This window comes from Bos indicus, chromosome 5 (genome assembly GCF_029378745.1).
Source record: "Bos indicus isolate NIAB-ARS_2022 breed Sahiwal x Tharparkar chromosome 5, NIAB-ARS_B.indTharparkar_mat_pri_1.0, whole genome shotgun sequence".
Lineage (NCBI taxonomy): Eukaryota > Metazoa > Chordata > Mammalia > Artiodactyla > Bovidae > Bos > Bos indicus.
Genome location: NC_091764.1, coordinates 106,394,287 through 106,411,339, shown reverse-complemented (window position 1 = coordinate 106,411,339; position 17,053 = coordinate 106,394,287). Strand labels below are relative to the sequence as shown.

The following is a 17,053-nucleotide window of genomic DNA, read 5'->3' as shown; positions in this document are numbered from 1 at the left end:
TCCACAACCTCAAAGCCTCAGAGTTGCTCCTCCACTGTGCTTTATAACCTCCTCCCCTTACTTTACCAAGCTTTCCCTGTCACAGGCCACAGCTCCAGGGGAAGGGGAGAGTGCCCGCATCCCCAGCTCTGGGGTGAAGCATCGCTCCCTGTGTCCTTGATGCCGCTGAGGGTGAATGCGATCTGGGATCACGGGTAGGGCTGGCCCTTGGGCTCATCAGCAAGCTTGGTGTGTGGAGGTTTTGTCTGTCTCAGTTAACCCATCTGAGACTTGGAAGAAGTTGAAATTTAGGGTGAATCCAATGGGTCAGAAAGATGGAGGTCCACAGCAGGGCAACGAATACACAGAACATAGACGTGTACATACACATAAACACACACACACACATGCTCACGCACCATCCATCACTTGTGTGCCTTATGGGATTTAAAAGAGAAGCAGAATGCAAGCCTCAGTTGCTTTCTCAACAACGTGGATGTGTCTCACAAAGGAACTCTGGAGCAAGTGAAGGCAGATACCAAAGACAACAGGTTCTATCTGATGCAACTGAGGCTAAGTCCCAAACAGGCCGAAGGAACCCACGCTATGAGAAATAAGTGGGGTCATAACCAGCGCCTCTGACATTCTCTGGGAGGGCATGAAGGCAGCTGCAAGGGGTTGCTGGAGATATTCTGCCTTGACGTCAGAATCAAGGCTGGTAACCTGAAGGTGTGCACCTTGTAAAAATTGAGTTCATTTATAAAGTGGGCACATCAGACTCAGAACATATAAATTAAGTATAGACATAAAGGCATTTATTACATTACAGCTTACATGTATATCTTGTGTGCATGCTCAGTCACTCAATCGTGGCCGACTCTGCAACCCCATGGGCTATAACCCACCAGGCTTATAACAAATCAGTTATCAAGCCATGAAAAGACATGAGAAACCTCAAAAGTATATTGTTAAAGTGAAAGAAGCCAATCTGAAAAGGATACACAATATGATTTTGTCTATATGGACGTTCTGGAAAAGGCAAAACTACAGAGATGGTTGAAAGATTGGTAGTTGCCAGTGACCAAGGCAGGAATAAATAGGAAGAACACAGGGGCTTGTTAGGGCAGTGAAACTATTTTGTTTGATACTGTGATGGTAGAAATAGGTCATTACACATATAGAACCCATAGAATGAACAACAGGAAGAGGGAACCTTACTGTAAACTGTGTGTTAGTTAGGAAGGTATCAATACTGGCTCATCAATTATAAGAAACGCACCACGGTAAGTTAAGATGTTAATAATTGGGGAAACTGGAGGAGGAGTGGTGGGGTATATAAGAATTTTTGTACTTTCCCCTCAATTTTTCTGTAAGCTTGAAATTGCTCAAAAACATCTGGGAATTTTTAAAAGATTGTAGTTAAAACAGAAATAAACTCACAGACATAGAAAACAAACTTATGGTTACAAAAAGGGGGAAAAGGGTCAGGGATAAATTAGGGGTTTGGGATAAGCAGATACACACTATTACATACGATATACTGATAGACTCAATAAAATAAACAACAAGGAGCTGCTATAGAGCACAGGGAACTATATTCAATATTTTGTAATAACCTATAACAGGGAGGAACCTGAAAAAGAATCGGCTCAGTTCAGTTGCTCAGTCGTGTCCAACTCTTTGCAAACCCATGGACTGCAGCACGTCAGGCTTCCCTGTCCTTCACCAACTCCCGGAGCTTGCTCAAATCCACGTCCATTGAGTCAGTGATGCCATCCAACCATCTCATGCTCTGTCATCCCCTTCTCCTCCTGCCTTCAATCTTTCCCAGCATCCGGGTCTTTTCCAATGAGTCAGTTCTTCACATCAGGTGGCCAAAAAGAATAGGTATATATGATATCAGTGAATCACTTTGCTATACACCCGAAACACTGTAAATCAAATATACTTCAATTTTTTTAAAGCAGTTGCATCACTTGAGATAGTGCTTAAGCTTTCAAGACCTTCATTTCAGGTTCCTTAACCTATGGAATGAGGGGTTTCCCAGGTGGCACAGTGGTAAAGAACCCACCTGTCAGAGCAGGAGAAGTGGGTTTGATCCCCAGATAGGGAAAATCCCTTGGAGGAGGAAATGGCCACCCACTCCTGTATTCTTGCCTGGAAAATTCCATGGAGAGAGGAGCCTGGAGGGTTATAGTCCCTGGGGTCACAAAAGAGTCAGCCATGACTGAGCAGGCAGGCACCTGTGAAATGAGAGAGTTTGACAAGGTCAGTCTCAGAGTCCCTGTAGGAGGGTGCCTATAAAGGTGGACAGATCAGCTCCCCACCATCCACCATCCCTCTCCCAAAGGCATGCGTGTTACAGGCAGCCCAGGATCAGCGCGCTCACTCAGGTGGTTGGAGACCCAGTGCCTGGGCCGTATGGGCTTCCAGGACAGGGATGTTCAGGGCAGAACCAGAGGGGACCCAGGGCCCTGGGCTGCTGGAGGTGGAGGGTCACCTTCACTGCATGAATCAGGAGGCAGGAAGAGCTTCAGAGCGTCCTTAAGGTCCCTGGAGGGAGCTGAGGGGCTCTGCTGGAGGCGGGCAGCTTTCACAGAGCAACAGCCCCAAGAGACTTCCGTCCTGAAGAGCAGGCAGGAACCCTCTGTCTACACAGGACGCAAGGTGGAAGGGGCAGAGGTTTGGCACAAAGTGGGCAGCAGGGCCAACGTCACAGCTGCAGGAGCAGTGGGCCTGGGAGGCCCCTGGGGGTTCCGTGGAGAAGCCTGGGGGCCCCCACACCCACCTGCAAACCCAGACTCAGCCAGCCCTGGTCAGAGTCTCTCTTCCCCCCTCCAGGAGCAGGTCACGCCACACCGAAACCGGGCTCCTTCAGATTCAGGATCTCCAACCTCAGCTCGGAGATTTCTTTTTCGTTTCTCAGTTTCCTTGACCCCTTTCTCCACAGCAGATTTTTCAAACTTGTGCTGAACCTCCTGCAAGCTGTCTCCCCACCTCCCACATTCAGGGGGGCCCTCCTCCGCCTCACCTGCAGCCCCGCCCACTCCTTCCTCCTTCCTCTCCTCACTCTGGAAGCCAGGGCCCCACTGGTCTCACAGGCATTCTTCCATCCCTGCCCTGATTCTGCTCTCTCCAGGATCTTCAGCATGAATGTGTTCCCTCCCTGTCCATTTCTCCTTTGGCCCCCTTCCCCGGGACCTTTCGCTGGTTGACTCCCTTCCTTGATCACCCATCAGGTGGGCTTCTCTCTGATGACCGCTCTCCCTATACCCTCTCTAAGTGATGCCAGCAGCTTCCCAGGTCTCACTGAGGGGGATGCTCTGGATGCCAGGAGCATGGCTAAGGCCATGTCTCTCCTCTGAGCATCAGGTGGGTCGGTCTGACTCTTCCTGGTCACCCCACTTACAGGCCTTTCCTACATAAACCCCCATTTCCAAGGACCCACTCCCACCTCCCCCATGGAAGGGATACATCCAGGGAACCTCACTGACACCCCAGAACCCTGACCTCCTAGGCATACCAATGCAAACACCAAGGTCATAGCTGATTGGAGCCAGTATAGAAATCTGACTCTCTCTCTTGAAAATGGGAGTTTGGAGATGCAGGGAAGAGATCAGAAGGCGAGAGACACTTGTTCTCAGCATAGCTGCTGGCAGGATGTCCCTGCTTAGGACCTGCCAAGCCATTGCTGTTCATCTTTTTTTTTTTCTCCTCTGAAACCATATTCCTCCTCCAGCTGCCACCCCAGAAGCTTCTCATTCTCTCCCCTTGCTGTTCATCTCCGATTAACCACTGAAATTGCCTTCTGGCCAGTCTGCTGCCTCCAGGCTGTGCCCCCATCATTCTCCACGTGCACCCCGAGTGCTTATTCTACAAGAGAAACCTCCTGGGGTCACCCTGTCACAGAACAAACCCTCTCTCCTGACTCACCAGCCCCTGCTTGACCCAGCCCTGATGCCTGCTCAGTGGCACTTCTGGCCATCCCTTGCCTTGCTGTGGACCCTGCAGCCAGGGTGCACTTTCCCAAATTCTCTGTTCTCTCTCCCCTGTGGACTTTGGATGTGGCTTTTTGAAGGCTCTGCCTGGAACATTTTTTCTCCTTCCCTTTTTGGCTGCATAATTCTTTTTTTTAAAAAAATTATGCATTTATTTATCTGGCTGCCCTATATCTTAGTTGCAGCACAAGAGCCCTTTAGTTGTGACATGTGGGATCTCGTTCCTTGACCAGCGATGGAAACTGGGTCCCCTGCATTGGGAGCTCAGAGTCTTCCCCACTGGACCACTGGGGGAGTCCCTGGCTGTACAATTCTTGACCAACCTTTTGGTTATGCCCTTAACTGTCTCTTCCTCGGGAAAGCTCTTCCTGGTGTCGCCAGTCATGGTCCGGCACAGCAGCCTTCCTTCGCTCCATCACACCACACTCCACCACACTCCCCGAGAGTTCCCTCTGCGTTGTTCTGACTCCATCCTGGACTGGTAGCCACTTGGACAAAATCCACCACTGAGTTTCATGGCCCTGGCATGAAATCTGGCACATCAAAGCTGTTGAATGAACAAATGAATGAATTTGTGAGTGCCTTATAAGTATTTATCACTTGTTATAGGCACTGAAGACTCAAAGATGAAAAACAATATCCTGCATAAAAGAACTTGGAGGTAGACCAATAAGGCAGCAAGTATGACAAAGGGTTGTAAATGCTATGAGAAAGCATAATGGGCGGGGTGGAGACAGGTATAGAGAAGGATGGGATCGATTCTACCATCTCAAGGGGTGCTTGAGAAATTCTTTTTCCTTCTCTCTTTTCAAAATTTTCCACTTCGAAATCATTTAAGACTTATAAATACTGCAAAAATAGTACAGGGTTCCCTTCCACCCTACCCCTAGGGCTCTCAACCGTTGACAGCTTAAATAACCATGGTTCAGTGACCACAACCAGGAAGTCACTTTGATATGATGCTATCAGCTAATTATAGGCCTTATTCAAACTTCACCAATTTGATTTACTCATATCTTTTTTTTTTTTTTTTTTAGGACCAGGGTCCAATCCTGGATTCTACATCCTATTTAGTTATATTTAGTTGCCTTAATCGCTTTCAATCTGGTACAATGTTCTTACTCGTTCCCTTTCTTTTCTTTCCTGTTTTCTGTTTGTTTGCTTTTTACTTGTTTGTTTGTTTTATGACCTTGACAGTTTGAAAAGTATTGGCTGGTGATTTTGTAAAATGCCCCTCTGTCTGGATTTGTCCAGTGGTTTCTCATGATTCGATGGAGGCTGTTAATTTTGGCAAGAATCTCACAGATGGGACTCTATGCCCTTCTCAGTGTATCCTATCAGGGGCTTTGTGATGTTGCTGGTTCTCAATCCTGGTGATGTAAACTGCGGCCACTTGGTGGAGGTGACGTCCACCAGGCTTCTCCACTATTATCATTTTTCTTTTGTGATGAATAAATCTCTTGCGAGGAGATAGTTTGAGACTCTGCAGATATTCTGTTTTCCATCTATTTTCACATCCCACATTCAGCATCCACCCATGAGACATACTTGCCACAATCATTAATGGAGCATTGCCAAATTGTCCTTTTTTCTCCCTCTCTCATTTCTTCTACATTTATCAATTGGAATTCTCCTGTGAAAAAGAAATGTTCCTTTTTTCTCCCTTTGTGTATATACTTTATTCAATTATTTATATCAGCATGGACTCATGAACATTTATCCTCTTCTCTTCTACGGGTTATCACTCATTCTTATTATTATCTACTTTATTACTCAAAAAAGTAATATCCCCGTGTCCCACTTAGTGTGGGGCACGGGATAAATCTGATTCTTTCCTAAAAGTCATCATAGTCTCATGGTTGAGACAGCTAATCAAAGACTATCGGAAGACATATTGTCCAGAAAGCAAATACAGAAACCCACTGGAAGCCACCGTTATGTAATTTTCTACTATTCTTGGTCATTTAGGAGAAGTGATTCTCGAGAGATGAGTAGGTGCTTCCCAGCCAGAACAGGGTGGGCAGGACAGGTCAGGGAAGTAGCTGCAGCAGAAGCATCCATGTGCAACAGCCTGGGTACCGCAGAAGAACAGGGTGTTCCGAGTGGCTGAAGCAAAGGGTTTGCACATGAGATAGAGCTGGGCAAGATGTAAATTTGGAGAGAGAGAAGCAGGGTCCAAATCCCAGAGTGGGCGGGGGACCCAGATGTCTGACTCTGGGCCGATGTCAACACTGTAGGTGAGAAGCCACTAACAAGGCTCAAGTAGCAGAATCACATGTTGGGTTTAATGATTTTTAAAGTCTTTCTTTCTCTGTGAGAGAGAGAGAGCTAGGAGAGTGTGAGGCTGCAGGTGGGCAGTCAGCTACAGGATCAGTGCCAGAGTCAAGCTGAAAGGATGAGGGTTTGAGGAGTCAGCGGTAGGGATGAAAAGTGGAGGCAGGTCTGAGAGATGGGAAGGAGGTAGATTCAAGTGTGTTCTGTGACCATATGCGGGGAAGCTCTGGAGTGTCTTAGGCTGATAGTGACATAATTTGTTGTTCAGTCACTCAGTCGTGTCCACTCTTTGCAACCCAGTGGACTGTAGCATGCCAGGCTTTCCTGTCCTTCACTGTCTCCCAGAGTTTGCTCAAATTCATGTCTATTGAGTCAGTGATGCCATCCAACCATCTCATCGTCTGTCGCCCCTTCTCCTCCTGCTCTCAATCTTTCCCAGCATCAGGGTCTTCCAATGAGTCAGCCCTTCGAATGAAGTGGCCAAAGTATTGGAGCTTCCACTTCAGCATCAGTCCTTCCAATGAATATTCAGGACTGATTTCTTTTAGGATTGACTGGTTTATCTCCTTACTGTCCAAAGGACTCGCAAGAGTTTTCCCCAGCACCACAGTTCAAAACCATAAATTCTTCTGGGCTAGCTTTCTTTATGGTCCCACTGTCACATCCATACATGACTACTGGAAAAACCATAGCTTTGACTATACAGACCTTTGCTGGCAAAGTGATGTCTCTGCTTTTAGGGGTTGAGGTTTAGGATAGCCACTCTGGCTCCTGGATGCAACATGGAAAGAGAAAGCCCCGTTGGCCCAGGGGAGATAAAGACCACTTGGGATGATGGCAGGGGAGAGCAAAAGAAGGAGCAGATTTGAGAGATGCTGAGGACGGAAAACCCACAGGACTTGGCCATGGATAGGATGCTCGACCGAAAGAGAGATATGTATGGAGGAAAACTCCCAGGTTTCTGGAATTGACAACACTTGACACTAACTGAGCACTCAATTCATGTCAGGCACAGTTCAAGTCAAGCTAAGGGAGAAAAAAAATCACACAAAGACACACACACATAGTTTACACGTGGGGTACCTCTTTGGATACACAAGAAACTGTTTATAAATGTTGCCTTAGGGAGGAATTGAGTATCTAACAAAGATCAAAATACTATCTAATAGGACTTCCCTGGTGGTCCAGTGGTTAAGAATTCACCTGCCAATGCAGGGGACACGGGTTCAATCCATCCAGGAAGATCCCACATGCCATAGGGCACCTAAGCCCATGTGCCACAGCTATTGCAGCCCATGCACCCTAGAGCCCATGCTCTGCAACAAGAAAGCTGCTGCAACGAGAAGCCCATGCACAACTAGAGAAAGCCCAAGAACAGCAACAAAGACCCAGCCAAAAATTTTAAAAACTAAAATCAATTCGGTCCAGTTCGGTTCAGTCGCTCAGTGGTGTCCGACTTTTTGCGAGCCCATGAATCACAGCACGCCCGGCCTCCCTGTCCATCACCAACTCCCAGAGTTCACTCAGACTCACGTCCATCAAGTCAGTAATGCTATCCAGCCATCTCATCCTCTGTCGTCCCCTTCTCCTCCTGCCCCCAATCCTTCCCAGCATCAGAGTCTTTTCCAGTGAGTCAGCTCTTCGCATGAGGTGGCCCAGTACTGGAGTTTCAGCTTTAGCATCATTCCTTCCATAGAAATCCCAGGGCTGATCTCCTTCAGAATGGACTGGTTGGATCTCCTTGCAGTCCAAGGGACTCTCAAGCATCTTCTCCAACACCACAGTTCAAAAGCATCAATTCTTCAGCACTCAGCCTTCTTCACAGTCCAACTCTCACATCCATAAAAAAACACTGCCTAGTAAAACTCTTGGAGAACTGGTGCTGGATGTTTTCTCCATGTGTGCTTGCTAATACCCACCTTCAGTTTGACTGACTGAATCCACACAGTCTACAGTCACTGAGTGTTGCAGCTGCAGGTTCTGTGCAGGTAAAACAGGAGAACAGAAGAAACATTGTCCCCTAGCAAGCAAAGACAGAAAAGAGGGAAGAACCAGGCATCACACCCAGCTCCTTCCTCCAGAGCAGCCAATCAGCTCGGTCCCTCACAGAGGTGGGCGGGGTTTGGAACAGGAAGGTGCCACCTCCATGGGCTCCCAGCTAACATTCCCAACTCCTGGCTCACTGAACTGGCTGAACTAACCCACTGTGCTTATGGTGTGTCCTTCCAGGTCTGTTCAATCTTGCCCCCACCATCAAGTGGAATTTTCACAATATCAACTACTGGTCCTTTGGGCAGCCTCCTAGAACCACAGCTGGGCAAAGCAGATTTGATTGCCTGAAGGTCAGAAATAAAACAGGACCAGACATTTCAATTGACTCCAAGGCCGCTAGGTACCTAAGCTGGAAAACTAACTCCCTATCCCATTTTCCACCTCAGATTATGAAGCACCAAACAGCATGATAGAGCTCATCAGATTTACTGTGAAAGCAAATGACAATATACTCCAATACTTTGGCCACGTGAATGCAAAGAGCCAACTCATTGGAAAGACCTTGATGCTGGGAACGAGTGAAGGCAAAAGGAGAAGAGGGCAGCAGAGGATAAGATGGTTAGATAGATAGCACCATTGACTCAATGGACATGAATTTGAGCAAACTCCAGGAGATAGCAGAGGACAGAGGAGCCTGGCATGCTGCAGTCCATGGGATCACAAAAAGTCTGGCATGATTTAGTGAGTGAACAACTAAATGGCAATATAAAAATACTCCATAAAATTCCAACACAGAGAAGCCTCAAGCTTGAGTATAAATTAATTCCCATGGTGAATTTCTGATCCTGCTCAGCCATAGCTGAAGGGGCTCTGAGGGTCTGGACGGAGCTGGGGCCACTGCCTGGACCATCTCTAGTGGGGAGAGGTGTGGACCCTTCAGCACCTTATAGGGATGCTGAGAGCACCAAGTCTTTCACGAGACTCAGCTTAACATCCTAAGAGCTAATGTGCTGAACCCAAAAGATGAATGACTTACCATCTGCAAACTCAGGAAATCCCCAGCTCTCAGGGCAGATGTATGAGCAAGAGTATATTCCCCTAGGTTCTGTAGGTGATGCTGCAAAGACCAAGAGGGAAACTCAAGCAAGGGAGGAAAGGAAGATGTGGATCAAGAAAACCATTTCTGTTCTGCCAAGATGCTAGTCAGGCAATGGAAGACAGGGGTCTGGGGTCCACTTAAACTCAACAGGGTCAAATCTCCCCCTCCTTTTACCACTGTGCAAGTGCCATTATAAGGGGTAGGGAGCCATGCACATGGTCTCCCTCTGAGACAGCAGGTCTGAGATGTCATTGCCTTCTTGTTGTTGTTATGTAGTCGTTCAGTCATGTCTGACTCTTTGTGACAGTCCATGGACTGTAGCACATCAGACTCCTCTGTCCATGGGATTCTCCAGGCAAGAATACTGGAGTGGGTTACCATTCTCTTCTCCAGGGGATCTTCCCGACCCAAGGACAGAACCCAGATCCCCTGCATTGGCAGGTGGATTCTTCGCACTGAACCACCTGGGAAGTCCCGGTTGTAATCGTGTAAGTTAGCAGTCTGCAGTGATGCTGGCTCCAGTGACCAGGTCTTCTTCTTTGAAGTACCTTCCTTTCCCAACTAGAAGTCAGACTCTCTGAATGTCCATTTTTCCGGGCTCCGGTGCCTCCTTGGGCACCTTCGACCCCTCCTGAAGGCATCCCACCACAGGGCATCCTTGCCGAGACCCCAGACTGTCCCCTAAAGAAGGTGGCTTTCTTCCCTCATCCCCCTGTGTTCCAAATGGAGGATCACTCAGGCACAATCCTGAACCAAAGCCAGATTGATGCTTCTGCTCCCATGCACTTCTCAAGATGCTCTTCTTTGTAGACCTTTTAAAAATATCCACCCTTTGAAAATCATTGCTTTTCTTCAAATCTTTTCCTGCAGGGACCAGATATTTCCCCTGTGCTTTCTTCCCCTCAACTGTCCCTGGCTTCTTTCAGGCAAGCTCAGCTTTGTATCAGTTGAACCTGCTTTTTTTTTTAAGTTGGCCCTTTATTTCATATAGAGCCCGCCCTCTCTTGTGTTTTCCAAGAATTGTTTTCTGAACACAATCCTCCAGGGTCTTTTCTTATGGGATTTCCCATGATGGGAGATATGAAACCATTCATTCTGGGTCTGTTCAAAGCAAACCGCTGTTTAGACAAATCTTACTAAGCTGGAAAATCCCACTCAGAGGTCTTCTCCCATCAGTCCTGCATCTCCTTGAGTCTGGGCTTGTTCCGAGCTTGTCCTGCCCAGCTGTTCTGTCATCCGTCCCATTGGTCCTGTGTTTCCTTCAGAAACCAAATTCCATGAATGTCTCAGGTGTTCTCTTAGACAGAGGTATTTCCTGGGTCACAAAGTTCATGAATTTTTTTTTTTTTTTTTTAGCATTTCACACTGATCTTTCTAGTCTTTCACTGTCCAAAAAATTTCAATTAACTTATGTATTTTTAATTAGAGGATAATTACTTACACTATTGTGTTGGTTTCTGCTATACAACACCATGAATCAGCCATAGGTATGCCTATGTCTCTCTCCCTTTTGAACCTCCCTCCCTCCTCCCACGCCATCGCATCTTCTTTGGATAGATTTATCCAAAGCTTTTTTTTTGTCCCATCCTTTAAGGGGCTGTTGCCAATTGTTCTTACTATGTACGCTCTTACTGCGGCCCTCCTCCCAGCAGATCTAAAAGGACAGACACTTCTCAGATTTTCCTGGATCTTGGCTACCCCTGGGAAAGTCATTGCAGTCTGCTTTCTGTAAAATGTTGCTTCTTTTCTCTGCTGCTTAATCTTACTGGAATTCGAACACCATTTCTGTTCTAGACCCACCTAAACTAGGTTTGTCAACATTGTATAATGTATCATCTTTACTGTCTGAGCAACCAGCGAAGCCCAATCTATTACTATAGTTCAATAAAAAATATTAAAAAAAACATGTCTGCCATTTCAATTTCCCCCATAAGAACAATCAATATTATATTTTCAATAATATTGATATATTTCTCTTCCACAAACTTAGAAGACAGATTCTCTTTATGATAAAAGACTTCATTCCTTTTATTATTTTTTAAAAATAAAATCTACTATTTTTCTGTAAAAGGAAGCCACAGGCAGGGTGTCTGAGGTTCAGAGCCGTAGTCAGAGTATATCAGTAACAAATCTGGAACCACTTTGAAATCACATATGGGGGTTTCTCTTGAACCTGTGGGCAAGTTACAGGAATTAAAATCTAGTTCCTTTGTAGTTCTCTCTTGCTTCTGAAGACCATTTAAAGCAATTAAAAAATTTTTAAAGTACAGAACTGGGGGGTAGTTTACCTTATGCTGTCTATAGTTACCGACCACTAACACTCTAAAACTCAAAACTCACTCTGTTCTGTGAAATAGACAGAATATCAGCTTAAAGTCCTGGGCATCCTGGCTCAGAGAACTTCCCAAAGACCACACTAAAAATGTCCTGCTCCTTTGCATCAAAGCCCCCATGAAATGCTCTCAATTCCCTTTAATCAAACCCTTGCCTCCTTCTTAATCTTCCCTAATGCCTCCTTTTCACCAAATGTTTGCTGCTTCTGCCTCGTAAGTCCGTCCTGAAGCCACCTCATTTGCTAGGGTCCCCAGCCTGCCTCCATCCCAGTGTAAAATGGCCAAGGAGCCTCTGGCTGCCATGACCGGCTAAGGGAAGAGTCCCACACGGCCCATGCTTCCTAATGCTTAACTCTTCCCACCCAGGGCATCCCTGTGATAAACTCAGTTTCAGGGGTTTCTCTGGTGGCTCAGCTGCCTGCCAGTGCAGGAGACACGGGTTCGATCCCTGATCCAGGAAGATCCCACATGCCTGGGAGCCACAGCTACTGAACCCTGAGTGCCCTAGAGCCTGTGCTTCGCAACCAGAGAAGCCACAGCGATGAGAAGCCCGAGCACCGCAACTAGAGAGTAGCCGCTGCTCACCATAACTAGGCAAAAGCTCGTGCAGCAATGAAGACCCAGCACAGACCAAAATAAATAAATAAAATTTTTAAAAAACCAATTTCATTATAGAGCAGTGAGAATGAATAATATGTGACTACACACAGCCACGTGGATGATCTCATAAAAAACTCTTCATGTTGTGGGAAAGAACATACTGTTTCTACTGTTATGATTATATTTATAAAAATGTATGTGAATTACAAAGTAAACCCAAGACTCTTTATGCTGTTAATGGTCAGGATGGTAGCTGGGTGATCATTAAGTGGTATGAGGGGGTTTATGTGCTGTTGGTAATGTCCTCTGTCTCGTCCAGGTGCTGGTTACATAAAGAGTGTCCAGTTAGTAAAATTTCATCCAACATCCAACTGTAATATCTGCATGTCGATAAAAGGTTACTTTTTTTAAAGTCATCAAGGCCAACTATATGACATCATTTTAGCATTGTGACCAATTGCCAAGGTCAACCCCCATTCCCGCCCCAAGGGTCGCAGTTGACAAACCTTGCCTCCTGGCCATGCCCAAAGCCCCCATCCACACAGGTCGAGTGCTCCACAAATGACGGTTATTATTATTTATTTTTCAATGTTCTCTGCTCTTTAATGAGATGTTAGGGTTTGGGGAAGTACGTTGGGTTGAAGAGTGCACCCCAAAAATGATATAACCAAGTCTTAGCCCCCCATACTTATGAAAGTGATCTTGTTCAGAAATTGGGTCTTTGTGAATGTAATTAAGTCAAGGTCTGAGATTTACAGTATTCCCTAAATCTAATGAACAATGTTCTTATAAGAAAAAGGAGAGGGAAATTTGAGATGCAGAAAAAGAGGCCAAAGGAAGAAAACCACGTGGATATGGAGGCAAAGGCTGGAATTATGCTGCCACAAACCAAGGAACCCCAGGAGCCAGCAGAAGAAACCAAGAGAAGAAGGAATGACCCTTCCCTAGAGCCTTCGCAGGGAGCATGGCCCTGCCAACACTTTAATTTCAGACTTCTGACCTCCAGAACTGCAAAAGAATACATTTCTGTCGTGTTAAACCCATCAGTTTGTGGTCATTTGTTAACGATAACCCTAGGAGACAAATACAGCCCTAGGACCAAACATTTAGCACTCCCTTTTTCCTGCACTTTTTCTAAACCAAGAGACAAATTTCTGACTGTAAGAGATGGTATCAGAATTCTGCCTGGATTACTCATGAAACCACAGTAGATGGCATGATTGAACACATGCCAAATTAGTTTATTAATAACTGCCTGAGAATTGAATTGAGTCCTCCCGGCTCCAGACCTCCCTACCACAGGCTAGACTCTGCTCTAAAATGCTTACAAGAACAGGTAGGGTCACATTTTATCTAAAAGGTATTCAGCATTTGTTTAGAGACCCTAGGTGCTTTCTAGGGGGCGTGAAGGCGGGAAGCAGTAAAGATACTGTCTAACACAGAGCAAGACAAATACCAGATGATATCACTTTGGTGTGGAATCTCAAAGAACCAAACTCTTAGAAATAGAGTAAAGGGGTGGTTACCAAGAACTGTGGGTGAGGGACACTGGAAGATGTTGGTCAACAGATACAAACTTTCAGTTATAAGACTAAAGTTCTGGGAACCTAACATACAGCATAAGTATAATAGTTACTCACACTATAGTTGCTAAGAGAGTAAACTGTAAATGTTCTCACCATGAAAAAGAAATGGTAATTATGTGACATGATAGAAGTGTTAGCTAATGGTGTGATGGCAATTATTTTGCAGTATGTGAACGTATCAGAACAACACAGACACTATGTGTCAATTATATCTCAGTAAAGCTAGGAAAATAAGATGTTGTCCATCACTCTGCAGTTCAGCTCTGGCCCCATTCTTGCACAAGTCAGGAAGAACTGAGTAGTCTATAGTATCTATGATCTTTGAAGGCAGATTATTAAGTTGTCACTTGGATATGTCCCCTGGGGGTTCCCTGGCACAAATATCCCCCAAGAGGCTTATCAAAGAATTCTACCCACACTTACTGCTCCCCCTAAGACGTATTGTTACTGAAACAAACAACATTCTGTTTTGTTCTATATCACTGATGTTTGAATGCCTCTTCCAGAATGTCATCCTTGACAGCAGCTTGCCTAGACTGTCCCCAGTCCTGCTCTGCAATAGAAACCAGTGAAGAGATATTCTCTTTCAGGTTATGCAGTCTTACCATCAGCCTGCAGGACAGAAAAAAGGCTGGATGTAATCTCCTGTTACTTGTGACAAGAATTCTCACTTATTTTTGGTTGCATCGGGTCTCAGTTGAGGCGGGCCGTATCTTTTGTTGTGGCACGAAGGTTTAGTTGCTCCTTAGCGTGTGGAATCCTAGCTCCCCGACCAGGGATTGAATCTGTGCCCCCAGCATTGGAAGCGTGGAGTCTTAACCCCTGGACCACCAGGGAAGTCCCTCCCACTTCTCATACTGCCAAAGTAACCAGACCCAGAAAGCAGAGGGGACACTCGACAGGGAAGGACCAGCTTTGGCTAAGCCCCTCTTACGGCTGTCACCTTCCCCAGTTCACATTCTTGCTGACAAGCACGTGACCCCATCCGGGACCACCTATCCCAGACAGCCTGCAACATTCCAAAATTAGTTTTTCCTCTCTTTACTGCATCCCTCTCCTTCTTTCAGCTAGTTGGGTAAAAAAAGTCTGGGCAACAGTTCAACTAATGCCCTCTGAGGTACCATATTAGTGAAGATACCAGTTATCTTCCTCAGGGTTACATACATTTTAGAAGAAGGTGACTGATGAAAGTAAGACCTGAAAGCAAAGGAATCAAAGTTGAATGTTGCAATTTTAGCCAGCTTGAATGAGCGAAAAGATTTTCCTTCCTCCCTCAAATGACACTGGGCAGCTGAGCACTGACTCTGCAAGCCTACAGCGGTGTCTCTTCAGGGCACACGCCTCTGTAAGATATAGATGTCACCATGGGAAGTCCCACTTTCCATCACAGAGACACACGCTGGAACATAAAGGAAAGATGAGATGTTAGACAAGAAAGGCAGGCAGACTCCCCATCCACCAGAGTAAGGAATTTACGCTCTGTCTTACGGGCATGGGGAGCCACGAAGGGCCTTACCCAAGGGAGCAGCGTGGTCAGCTTTGCCTTTTAGCCAAACCACCACATGGCATTGTGGAGGACGGATGCGATGGAGTCGGTAGCTCAGCTGGAAGTTGTGATGCAGTCCATGTGGGAGACACGGGGCTCTGAAACAGAGCAAAGGCAGTGGAGCTGGAGAGGAGGGGAGGGATTTGAGAACTCCGGGGAAGGGTGGGAAGGGGAAAAGCAGCAGCCCCAGGTGACCGAGGGGATCCAGGCAGAGAGAGCAGGAGCCTCGCACCCACCAAGGCTCACAAAGAGGAAAAGAGGAAACCAGGCACAGAGAAGCCAAGGCCGAGCAAGGTGGCAGGCACAGGCAGGTACTGGTGTGAAATTCAAGCATTCCTATTCATGCAGTCCTAGTGCTCTGGTCCTTCAGGGCATATGCAGGCTTCCACAGAGCAGGTGAGCATGAATTACCTGAAAGTTGTCCATCTCCAGATCCTCCACTTCCGCAAGTGGATTCAACCCACCGCAGAGAGAAAATATTCAGAAGAACAATTCCAGTAAAGTCCCAAAAGCAAAACTTGAATTTTCCATTTGTGTGCAAACACTTACATAGCATCTTCTACTATTTACATATAATTTATAGATAACTTAATCTTCCCAGGTGGCTCAGTGGTAGAGAATCCACCCGCCAATGCAGAAGATGCAGGAGACATGGGTTTGATCCCTGAGTTGAGAAAATCCCCTGTAGAAGGAAATGGCAACCCATTCCAGTATTCTTGCCTGGGAAATCCCATAGACAGAGGAGCCTGGCGGGCTACAGTCCATGGGGTCACAAAGACTTAGTGAGTAAACAACAACAGATAAATTATACTTTGTATTAAGTATTATAAGTAATTAGAGATAACATAATGTACAGGGAAGCTGTGCCATAGATTGTCAGGAAATACCAGGATCACAGCTTTATCATGGTGAAGGGGCTTTCGGAAAGGAAATCAGTCCTAAATATTCATTGGAAGAACTGATGCTGAAACTGAAGCTCCAATACTTTGGCCGCCTGATGTGAAGAGCCGACTCGTTAGAAAAGACCCTGATGCTGGGAAAGATTGAAGGGGGGAGGATAAGCAGACAACAGAGGATGAGATGGTTGGATGGCATCACCGACTTGATGGGCATGAGTTTGAGCAAATTCCGGGAGATAGTGAAGACAGGGGAGCCTGGTGTACTACAGTCCATGGGGTCGGAAAGAGTCGGACACGACTGAGCGACTGAAAAACAACAACAGCAGGCCATTTCATGTAAGGGATTTGAGCTTCCCCAGATTTTGGAACCCAGGGAGAACTGCATTATCTAAAATCATAGAAAAAAATTCACTTCGATTTCTATGTGGCAGAGAGACAAAACAGGACGATCACTAGAACATTTTCAGTCATAAAAATAATCATGCCCAGATAAACTTCTGTGGAGTTCAAGGAGAAAAGAGAACTCTGTAAAACTCTCAACTCTTAAGAGCTTATACATGGACATTTTAAAGTAAATGATGATTCGTATCAAGTAGCTAGATTCTCTTTGAGACACTTCAGAGTGTTATCAAACATTTCAGCGTCAAAGAAATGTCGACATGGCAGAAGGTATATTGTTTACAGGCTACGACCACTTAAAGTTATGATGAGACATTCCCAATGCTTAATGGATCATCTTCAAGATTA

At 46.0% G+C, this 17,053-nt stretch overlaps 1 long non-coding RNA gene across 1 annotated transcript; it reads right to left on the bottom strand.

The window, feature by feature from the left end:
• Positions 1 to 1,552: 1,552 nt before the first annotated feature.
• LOC139183011 (uncharacterized) lies at positions 1,553 to 8,670 on the bottom strand. Its single transcript, XR_011566489.1, has 5 exons — positions 8,171 to 8,670; positions 4,301 to 4,524; positions 2,480 to 2,630; positions 2,051 to 2,222; positions 1,553 to 1,838 (listed from the first exon to the last, which is right to left on the bottom strand). It is a non-coding gene; the product is annotated as an uncharacterized lncRNA (long non-coding RNA).
• Between the last annotated feature and the right edge of the window lie 8,383 nt (positions 8,671 to 17,053).